The sequence below is a fragment of the Dromaius novaehollandiae genome, chromosome 22 (assembly GCF_036370855.1).
Source record: "Dromaius novaehollandiae isolate bDroNov1 chromosome 22, bDroNov1.hap1, whole genome shotgun sequence".
In the NCBI taxonomy this organism is placed as follows: domain Eukaryota; kingdom Metazoa; phylum Chordata; class Aves; order Casuariiformes; family Dromaiidae; genus Dromaius; species Dromaius novaehollandiae.
In genome coordinates, this window is record NC_088119.1 from 4,338,188 (window position 1) to 4,350,052 (window position 11,865).

Consider the following 11,865-nt stretch of genomic DNA (forward strand, 5'->3'; position numbering starts at 1 on the left):
CATTTGTCTTCTGGATACGGTGAGGGTCTTCTATGTGTCTGTAGGGTTTGAGGGACTAGCCTCAGTTAAATAGACCTTACTACACACACTTCATAGGGACTGTCTTGGAGCCAGAAGTACATCAGTCAGTATCTGAAAAATCTCATAAGCTTCCCCCCCAGGATGTGGTTAACATGTTTTTTGAAACAAGGGGAGTTCTCCTTGCACAGTACAACCTAGTCATAAGCATTAACCACAGCATCCTGCCTGTTGCTTGTGAGAGAAAGATGTTGGGATCTTTTAGACAAATAACCAAGTTGCTATGGAAACCGTACCACTGCATCAAACCACTGTATTTTACTTCCTGTTGGCCCCTTTCTAGTATCAATGAGTGGAAAAACCCAGCATGTTCTTTCCTTTTCTGAGATCTGTATTTTCCTTCCTACTCCTCATATCAACTCAGCTCTTAACTGATTTCTCTTTAAACACATCTCCCTTTTTGCTATGATCCATAATATCTTGCCTGGTATTTGAAAAGGTATTTGAAAGACCAAGTCTCACGTGAATCCCGTGAGTTTAGAATTTATGCCCCTCCAGAAGCCTTTCAATATGCCAGAGACCCTTCCTTTCCCTGTTCAAAGCCTAGAAAAGACAAAATCAGCCAAAGGGAAATCTAGGCTATCAAAGCTGTATTTCTAGATCTCAGTGATCATCGGACAGGACAGTTGGATTTCAGCAATCTCCATCCTAAATTTAGAAGAAAACGCACAGCACAAACCACAGGACATTTTGGCGTAGTAAAACTTTATTTCGGGTAAACCTAAAATGCAGGAGTTGAACACTTAGCAAAAGAGATACATGGTAAAGAAATGCAAATTAAAATGTTGTTATGGTTGAATGTTATCTGGTTGAAGTGAATCACTCCAAGGATCTTCACAAAATGCATCTTTTCATCTACATTAGAAAATTATGGTTATTGAAGCTATCTAAAAAATATTAAAACTAAGTTATATCTACTGTGTCTGAATTCTGTAAGCTGTAAAACATCTCAAGAGAGAGTGATATAATTTGCCTATAGAAGAGATTTTTAAAGGGACATGGATCTATAGTGAAATTCTGATTTTTCAAAACTACCAAAGCAATTTGGATGCTTCTCTGCAATGTTTAGAGGAGAGGGGATATCAATTTCCACTTAGAGGGATAAGGAAAAAGTTCACTGGGAATAAGAAATATCCAAAGCAGTTACAATTATTTGTACAATGAAAGAAACTAGCTAGACAGGATTCAACAGTATAATATGCCTAAGAAAACTTCCAGACAGTGTTAGCTGAAAAGCCACATGACTAAGTGAAGAGACTGATAAATCTACAGGGACTAAGGTGAAGGTGCGGTGTTGTGCTCTCAATACTTATTGTGAGTAGATTTGACCTGTGCTGTTGAAATTGCTGTGGGTACACACTCTCTCCTTCTGTCCCTTAGACTGCTGATGGTAATCTTCACCACCACCTGGAAGAACAAACTGTGTTTCAAAGTCTTATCCACATTTAAGGCAGATGGACTTATGTGACACCATTTGATTGCTGTTAGATCAGAATGGTAGACTCACAAAGCTTAGACTGGAGCATTTTTTGTGCTACTTTGGGTAGCACAGAAATTGGCTTAAAAAAAAAATCTCCCTCCTACTCCCTTTTTCTCACTCCTTCACATGTTTGGTTTTGATGACCCTCACTTCTGACTCCTTATTCACCTTGATTTTTCTCCAGGCTTGTGTTCTGCCACTTGAAACAGTCGATGAGAGATTTTCTGTGTGCTTCTGATAAAAACTGAGGTGCTCTGGGCTAAATAGGTGCAAAGCATGTTTGGGGACCAACCACACACACTCTCACACACATACACACACACACACACACACACACACACAAAGCTTTGGACAGAGAGGTGCTGTTTTCTCTTTTTCTTTTTTCTTTTTTTTTTCCTTTTTTTTTTTCTCCAGAAACCTACAAAAGTTAGTCAATGGAAACAGGAGGATAGTAACAAGTATCACTCCTGGTATAGAAAGTCAAGTGGTCATTTTGATACCTGCTTCCGCAGATCAAGTTAGGTGTTTCCCTACCTCAGAAAAGAAACAACTTGATACTCATGAGCGTATTGAAGGCGATGCTTTTTGCCAGCAGGACTCTGAAACCTAGCACAGCCATGGACAGCATGTTCACTTTCTCTGTTTCGATATCTGCTTAGTGAGAAAGAAAAGAGGAGGGAGATCATGATCTAGATTGGGATATCTTGATATTGGCAGAAAGTGTGTGTGTGGGGAAACACAAGTCATAGTTTCAGAGGAAGAAACAGTAACAGAGGAAAAGACAATAGAGAAATATGGCACCAGTAGAGAAGAGAGGAGCATGTCTGTCTAGATCAGATTTTGCTTCCTGTTGATTATTTACTGAAATCAAAGCTTATCTGTTATGCTGTTGTTATGTTCTGCTACTCTGAAGAAGATGATTGTTTTTGATAAATAAGTATTCTGATTCTTTTCTACCTGAGAAAATTTATTTTCATGCTTTTGTATCAGTTCCTATCATGCTAACATAACTTCACAGTCCCTTTATGTAACTAACCTTTTGTAGAGGTGTCTGTTATGTTGCAAACATTCACTGTTACTGGTTCTTCAATCTCCTTTTCTGTAGTGTGATAAAGAAATGGCATTATAAAAATATACAAATTTTAAAAAGGCTTGAACAAAGTTCAACAGGTGAGCAGTACTGTCTGAAACTCAGCTGTCAGGTTTTTCTAACATTAATCTGAGGAGAAAATTTTGCTTTATGTTCAATTGCAGCAAACAAAAGAATTATTCAGTTGTATTGTTAATGAGCAATTAACAAATCCATGGGGGGAATGACGTTTACAAAAAAAGTGGTTTTAAGCAAAAAATAAAACTACTTTCACTTTTTATTGTTTTTAAGGAAAAAAAATCAGGCTATCTTCTAGCAGGCAGACTGTTACATCTTGAAGCATTGAGTCTTTAGTAAACATAAATTCAGGTGATCAAGAGTAGTCAGCATGGATTCACAAAGGGGAAATCACGCTTAACCAACCTGACAGCCTTCTATGATGCTGGCTGGGAAGATGAGGGGAGAGCTGTGGATGTTCTCTACCTTGACTTCAGCGAGGCCTTTGACACTGTTTCACATAACATCCTCACAGCAAGCTGATGATGAGGTACAGACTAGGTGAGCAGATAGTGAGGTGGATGGAAAACTGGCTGAATGGCAGGGCTCAGAGCGTTATGATCAGTGGCACAGTCTAGTCGGAGGCCTGTAGCTAGTTGTGTACCTCAGGGGGTCAATTCTGGGTCCAATATTGTTCAACTTATTCAATGACCTGGATGAAGGGACAGCAAGTTTGCTGATTATCCAAAACTGGTGTCAGTGGCTGATACACCAGAGGGCTGTGCTGCCATTCAGAAGGACATCAACAGGCTGGAGAGATGGGCAGAGGGGAACCTCAAGAAGTTCAATAAGGGGAAGTGCAGGGTCCTCCACCTAGGGAGAAATAACCCCATACACCAGTACAGACTGACCTGCTGGAAAGCAGCTCTGTAGAGGAGGGCTTGGGAGTCATGGTGGACAACAAGTTGACAATGTGCCAGCAATGTGCCCTTGTGGCAAAGAAGGCCTGGACTGCATTAGGAGGAGCATTGCCAGCAGGTTGAGGGAAGTGACCCTTCCCCTCTATTCAGACCTGGTGAGGCCACACCTGGGGTACTCTGTCCAGTCCTGGGCTCCCCAGGTTAAGAGAGATATAGAGCTACTGAAGAGAGTCCAGCAAAGGGCAACTAAGATGATTAAGGGACTGGAGCCTCTCTCATATGAGGAAAGGCTGAGGGGGCTGGGATTGTTTAGCCTGGAGAAGAGAAGACTGAGGGGGGGATCTTATCAGTGTATTTAAATATCTGAAGGGAGGGTGTCAAGAGGATGGGGCCAGGCTCTTTTCAGTGGTGCCCAGCAATAGGACAAGGCGATGAGCACAAACTGAAACAGAGGAAGTTTTGTCTGAACATAAGGAAAAAATTCTTTACTGTGAGGGTGACAGAGTACTGGAACAGGTTGCACAGAGAGATTGTGGAGTCTCCATACTTGGAAATATTCAAAAGCCATCTGGACACAATCCCAGGCAATGTGCTCTAGGTGACCCTGCTTGAGCAGGGGTATTGGACTAGGTGATCTGCAGAGGTTCTTTGCAACCTCAGCTGTTCTGTGATTCTGTGAAGATTGTGCCTTTTTTTTTTCCAAGTAGCTCCAAGAACTTAAACAATGATAATTTAAGACCATCTGTGCTAGATGCTTTTAAATATCTTTCAGCTCTACCTGCTTAAGCACCTAGATGTCTTTCTCATTCCTGCTGGATGCCCAGGGGATGCTTCTTAGAGGGAGCAACAGTAAATGTTGGAACACACTACCCCCCAGAAATAAGTTGCAATTGTACCACAAAATTGTACCTGGTGATGTTGTGTTTTTTGCAAAAGTGGTGCCGTTGAACTTGGCCTTGCAGGTCACCTCCATCTCTGGTTTCACCTGAACCACCTTAATACTACTGTATGTCCCCTCAGACATCAGAATGGGTTTATTCTGTTCATATACAACTTCATTAGACGATACCTCCAAATTGATGTTCTTTGGATAGAAATTCCTTGCCAGACAAACTGCGTTCACATTATTGTTTCCTTTCTTGGTATTCTTTGATTTAATCGCAATGACTTCTGGGACAGAATCTTCTCGTTTCTCTGTGAAAAAAACACATTGTTTGGGCATGACTTTATTCTATTGCAAGTGAGCTAAGTCATGTACAGTTCAGATACAGGTCAGCTGTGACCCTTGCCTGGCACAATCATTCACTCAATGCCTTTTTTTGTGTTTATTTCTTGCTGCTGTTTCCAAAAGAGTAGATCAAAGACAGAGAGGGTGTATAAGGGTAGGATGGTTGCAGGAGCTTTAATTTCTTGAAATTCTAAGCCTGCTTTTGCCAGAACATGGCTCTATACATGAATTATTTATCTATATGTGAATTAGTTATTTTGTAAGTGAGGGACTGGCAAATGAGAAGAAACTTCTAAGGATGCAAGGCAAGAGTCAAATTATTCTACTTTCTCAACAATGTATTTCCTAAAAATAATAATTCTATCAAGGATAGCCTTATATGGTCATGAGACATGAAAAAGGAACTGTTTTCTCTTTACTCCTCCCCCAACCTTATTCTGAAGTGGCTAACATATATAAGCATAGCAATAGTGGTAGGACAAAAAGAGAAGGCAGTTTGCTGTTTCATTGTTGTATAAGGCTACTCTAATCAGTGGGGTAGCCTGCAGAAATGAAGTGCTGCTGCTCGAGTGGATGAAAACGTTGATCTTTTCACTAACAAATGCTCAACTGCAAAAGGAATTTTTTCACGTGGGAGAGAAACAATCAGAAGTTGTCTCTGGATTGCTTATCTCCACTTCTCCAGGACTTCTTAATAAGATCAAACACTTTAAACTGGGGGGAGGTTTTCGCTACTACACGTTGCAAATGGTGTAAATTATTCCAACCCAGTCTGGAGACATTTAAAAAGATAACAGAAGTGGTACTTGGTTCAACAAAAAGTCTCGTATCTGTTGCAAAAAGTGTGACTTTTATTGTCCGTGCACAGTGCTATATTGCTAGTCCCACAACTCCAGGGGCAGTGCAAAATATAATGCATAATTTGTATAATAAACTAATTTCAAGGGGAAAACATCCTCAGGCCTATGAATTTGATGTCCATGGACAAATCCCCTAACAGTCTTTTTCATCTTAGTGTACCAGTTTTCTGCAGTGATTCTTCAGGATTAAGATATTAACAAACATCAAAGCATGAAAAACATGCCTTAGAACTGGAATTTTGAAAGATCCTAGAGGATGCAAGTGGTACATTTTTATAGGATTTGGTTTCTGAGCTTTCTCATGCATCTTCCAGCAGAGTTGCTCTGAAACTTTCAGATGCATTTCTTCCAGTTTATAAATAATTCAGGAATTGAATTCTCAGTTCTAAGCAAATACAGGAATGCCAAAGGCTTGACAACTGAAAAAAAGCCTGAATTTCAGCCATACAGCAGCATCCTTCTATGCAGATTTCCTATAGGAGTTACAAGATGAGTAATGAAATAAGATTGTTTAAACTTGAAGGGGATATCTTTTTGGCACATAGCTGATCTCTTGAAATCATTTAGCAGCCAACAATCATCACGATTTTTAAAATCAAAATAACTTTATCCTCAAGTCATAGATGGAGGAACTAAGGTCACTCTACATGCTAATGTGAAGATAAGGTTAGCAATGTGAGTTCTAATAAAAATATGAAGTCAAAGGGATTCATCTGGTATGCCTCCATGTCAGAAACGGCTCAGCTTATCACAGACTACCAGACAAAACATAAAGGATTTACATGTTTTCACATTTACCATAGCTACATGGGTCTCCCTTCTAAAGAGAGGTGCATTAGGGTTTGAATGCTGCACAAGATGTGTGTTATGTTCTGCTCAAAAGATCCCTCAGTGCTAATGTTTTATTTTTCACAGGGCATCTTTGCAAGTTCTGTTCAAGGGGCTCCAATTCTATGCTATTCCCCTCCTCCCCCAAAGAAGAACTGAGGCACAAGGCAAACAGCACTCTGCCATAACTTCATTCACTGGCTCTACTAATGAAAACCAGCACAACTTCATTGTTGTCAACTTACACCAGATGTGAAAAAGGAATCCAGTCGTTATCACCTTCATTTGACTTATTCAATTGATTCCAAACTCTGGACTTTTTAGTGGAATTAAACTACTAGAAAAATACCATCTAAGACTCCTTTTAATGCTTTGGTATAATATTATCCCCCTTTCCCCCTGGCCTGATGATATCTTTCTAACCCTGACAAAACAGACTGTCTTAGGAACTTAAATACCAAACTCCACAGGAGCTTTAGTTCCCTTCAAACCACCCAAGCAGGGCATTATAACCTAATAATGACTAGAAGTCTTATAAAGATGCTTACATAAATGGATAGATGTTGAGCCCCAAACAAACCCAGCATGATAGCAGCCAGGACTTGCCCTTGTGGAGTCCAATTTCTTTGGCAACTCCTGAGAAGGGGTTTCAGCATACTTTTTAAACTTAAGATGTCGAGTGAGGTGTCAAAAGATTATGCATAGAAATCATGAAGTCTAATTTGTGACTTTAAAGCATTGGGAGGGTGGCTCCCTGAATTCTGGGAGGAGGAAGGAAAAAAGTGAAAAACCAAACAGTAACAATTCAGAAAATGTTAATGCATGAAGAATGCCTACTTTGCTCCACAGTCAGTTGAGTCCCCTTCCCAAAGAGAAGAGCAGCACTATCACACAGTTACAACTAGTAAAGCAAAAAAAACCGCTCATTTTGTGATTCGTCCCAGACACATTTCCTTTCCAGGGGCTGTAACGTGGCTTCACCAGAGTCTTCTAGCTCTGTGCATATTTTGTTATTTGAGAAGAGCTTTAAAGACTTGTCATGTACTCTGACCTCCAGTACTACCAAACAGACAATATACCAGCAAACTGTTTCTATAGTATAACTCACTGAGGAAAATCCTTAGCAGGAATAAATCTGCACAATACAATTGTTGTTAATAAAGATACATTATTTCTTTATCAGAACGATAATGTTTCAACTGAGTCATGCTATTTTGCATTACTTGAAAATAGAGCCATGAATTCTTAACATTTCTTGCTTTTTTGGGGGTGAAGGGAGGGGAGACGTGTTGGGGGGGGTGTATTAGACACTGTAAGCTGCACTGTATTACCACAAAAAAAGTTGTACTTCTCTTTTCCTATAATCTTACAAAGTCATGGAATTAACTATATATTTCATCTTGTTATGTGCCTCAGTTTGATTAATGAACATTTTATCTAGAATAAATCAGGAAAATCCTTAGCTGTTCTTAATTGAGCCCTCAAGAGCGGAATGTGTTATTGCATATTTTCTATGTCTTTTGTGTTTGGGAATTTTTAAAAGATTCAGGTAATAAGGCAAGTAGGTTCTTAGCATTTTTAAAAGCTTATGAGCATCTCCCAAAGAAATCCAAAATTAGCAATGAAAACGTCAGGCTGTAAGAATTTTGGAAATTTTGGCTGCAAAATATGAAGTATTTCAGCAGACATTGAGTGACTTAGATAGTTAAGTCCTATTATCTTTTATTGACATACATCTTGCCCTAAAGTCTTTATGCAGCTTTTATATTTTCATCCTAATTTTTCTATTCCCACCTCCATCCTCAGCTAGAAAAACAGAAAACATAGGAACAGAATGGAAACTGCACTCAGCTGAAGTTTCATACCATTACTCATTCTTCTGCCTGCACTTAGCACTTAGACTGCCTTTTGCTGCTGTTTTTCTTTTTTTTTTCTTTTCTTGCCAGATCCTAATATTCACTGTGGGATATTTTACCTCCTCTGTTGACAACTGCTAAGTCCATATCGATATAGACTAATGCTGGAATTATTGGAATTTGGGAATGTCTTCTGGTCCTGTATTTACAGCTGATGATTTTTTGGTTGGAAAGAAAGAAGATCTTTGTTCAGAGTAGTGACTTTGTAGGCCCTTGTTCTTTAGGAATTGGGGATGGAATTCAGTTGTCCCAAAAAAGACATTTACTACCATGTAAGGTATCCTGCAGGCTTGGGTCGACATTAGGCAGTGTCTAAGAGAGCCTCATGTCTCTCTGCAATGAAAGTCACACTCTTTAGGGATGTAAAGTGACACTGGACATTTCTTTCAGCACCTAAAAGCCATGCAGACCTCTGAAAGCATCATAACAGGTTTTTTAGGTCTGCATCTTGATATTTAGTGCAACAAAGATAACCTAACAAACTTCCCTGTTGGTACAACATTAACACTCCCAGAGAAAAGCTTGGGAAGACCCTCCATCAATACTTAGAAGTGTCAGCCTTCAGAAGGGTACCATTTCCAAATATTAGGGGTCTTGCTCACCACTCAAGCAGTCCCTACAAAAATCCTACCCATCCTGTCTTTTCCTAAGGACATGTGAAACTATTCAGATTGATGTTCCCTGAAAACCTTTAAGGCACTCTTTTTCCTCTCCACCAAAAAAAAAAAAAAAAAAAAAAAAAAGGTCTTTGTTCTACATGGCCAAATTCCAGTTAAAGGGGGGAAAATGTAAGGCTTTGTTATAACACCTGCCCACTGCTGTATCTGCATTTTTCAAAGTCTAGGCAACTTAGTAACTAAATCCCATTCATTCTGAGAGGGCCTGGATATGAGGCAGCTATGAAAATTTAAGTTCAGCGTTATTTAACCTTCCTCCTCTCCCTCCATGCCAATAAAATTACTTACCTAGTAACACTGCGAGTGTGGTGCCAGTGCCAAAAACTAGCTTATCATACCACAGAGCTAAAGAGCTGTCCTATAACTTCTCTCTCATGTCAGCTTTGTGCTGAGCTGTGCATAACTGCTCAAAATGAGTCAATGAAAATCCACTGAAACATGGATAACTAAAGTTAATACATTTCATGCTGATGCTGGGTCAGAGTCCCATCCAGACTGGGCATAAATTATGGCGTGTTAAGCTTCAGTAGTGCACAGCAATGGTGTTTGGGGATTGCAGAATACTGGTGAGATACACAGCTAGCCCAGTTGTTGCTGTGAAGCCTTCCTAGGCACGTACAACCTGAGGACTCATCCTGAAGCCCCGGCTGTGGAGAGTGTACTCCAGAGATTCCAGCATCAGAAAGTGCTTACAGTGACACCAAATCACAAGATACCTTTGTCCTCCCCTACCACCACATTTTAACTTAACTTATAGAAGTAAAAATAATGGTACTTACTTGGTTCAACTGTGAGAGTGGTCCCGCTTCCAAATGTGAGCTTCTCTGTTCTCACACTGTTGATACGTAGTCAAATAAGTAACACTTTCCTCACTTTACTCAAAAGGTGTGTGTGTAAAATAGGAAATGAAAATCCAGACATTTGTCTTAATTATTCATATGTAAAATCCCATTAGGGTGTCCAGAGCCACATTTTCTTCCAAAACTGGGAGGGGGAAAACAGTAATTCAGTAGTTCAATGATTTCAAATGGCTTGATCCAGGACAGGACTTCACAGTTTTCCCTTTCTTCCATCTCTTGGAAACTCTGTGAGCTCTATCGTTCCATGACAAATGCACATAGGAAAACAATGCTGGATTTGTCTCCTCAAGCATTTCAAGCTTCTGTCTCTTTTTCTCCTTAAGATATATGGTCTTTTTTGTGTCTTCAAGTTTTCGTACAGGACTTTATGCCATTTATATCACTGTGGTACTCCAAACCCAAACACAGTGATACACTTTGTTACAAAAACTTTTTTGCCATGAGCATTTTGGATTATACAGGAAATCACGTGACTTCTTGAGTGGTTTCTGTCCCAACATACCACATGAAGAAACAGGATATGGCTTTCAAAGAAGGGTCTAAAATAGTATAAAAAGGTGGAATTTTAAGTGAAATCTGTGGGATTATGCAGTATCCCCAAAAAGTCCCATGGAGCTAAGCGTGATAGAAAGTGTAGTTTTTCAGTACTTTTAGTGCTATTTCAAAGCACTTACCAAAATTCTTCTGAGCTGCAGGAAGCTGTCTTCTTCTTCATCTTGAATTAACTTTTAATGCTCAGGAGGCTGAGGAACGTGCTGGATGTGGGCTCTCAGAGTTGGTATCTGGGGACTGTTTGGTGCCTAAGGAAGTCTTTGTCCTATATTTAGCAAGATGAAAAAGGAGGGGGAATGATTGCTCTTTATTAGAAGAGGTACACATAAAGCCACATAAAAGTGGCTATTAAATAATAAGGGAGCTGCTGAGGAGGAAGATACTCAATGTGTGAATACATCCCTCTTTTGTGGGCTAGGCTAAAATAACCTAGGACTTCATTTGGCCATTGCTCATGTAGGAATTAGAGGTGTGGTGATTAGATTTTTCTTGACTATTGTCCAATATCTTATGGAGAAAGAAAAAAAGAAAGTCCCTACTGCAGATAAGTTGCAATGCAAGAGTGTGAACAAAGCCATGAGGTAATAGGCAAAGTATCTTTTAATTGATGTATATGAGCAGGCATATGAGCACCCTTGGTATATGAGCAGGGGTATTTGTGCATGTTCTTTTACCATAGAAAAGGGCATAAGAAAACAGTCCTTGAAAAATAAATGGATTTCTTATCCTGAAGTAAGATTTCCCACCAGCTTACCCCATGCTAAGTGCACTCTGCCCATGTACCCAACATATTGGTTAAAAAAAAAAAAGAAAAAAAAAAAAAAGCTGGGTATGGAGAGATGCAGGTGGTGTAAAAAGGAAATGAGTCAGTGCTACTTTCTAACTACTGTTGAGCTGGGGGCAGATGTGTGGGAGAGGTTTACTAGTATTCGGGGGTAGGGGGAGGGAGAAAAGATGTTTGAGGGAACACAAGGCAATGGTGATATGCTCAGGGCTTGATCTGCCCAAGTGCCAGGAACACCATATGGGTGGGTACAGAACCTTTAGCTTGATAATCTAACAGATTGGAGTTGAAGACTGCCATTGGGAGTTAAGTTCTCTCACTTCACCATGGGACAAGGAGGCCTGAGAATCCCACAGCTGGAAATGGCCCCAAGGAGTGGAGTGGCCCATTCTTATGCCCTAGAGCTAGCTGAATTCTCTGAACCACTTCACGCTGCTGCTCGTGTAAGAGGTTTTTCAAGACTTTGTAGTCATGGAGATTGCATCTCTCTATCCCTCATTGCAACCTAATGTCCATTCAAGGGCTTAAAAACAAATGCAATTACTTTATACTTCCTCTGAGTGTGAGCAGAGTATATGGAGGTGTCATTCTGCAG

The 11,865-nt window shown here is 39.9% G+C and overlaps 1 pseudogene; it reads right to left on the minus strand.

Annotated features, from left to right (window-relative positions):
- Positions 1-749: 749 nt before the first annotated feature.
- On the minus strand, positions 750-10,360 carry LOC112995090 (T cell receptor delta constant-like; annotated as a pseudogene).
- Between the last annotated feature and the right edge of the window lie 1,505 nt (positions 10,361-11,865).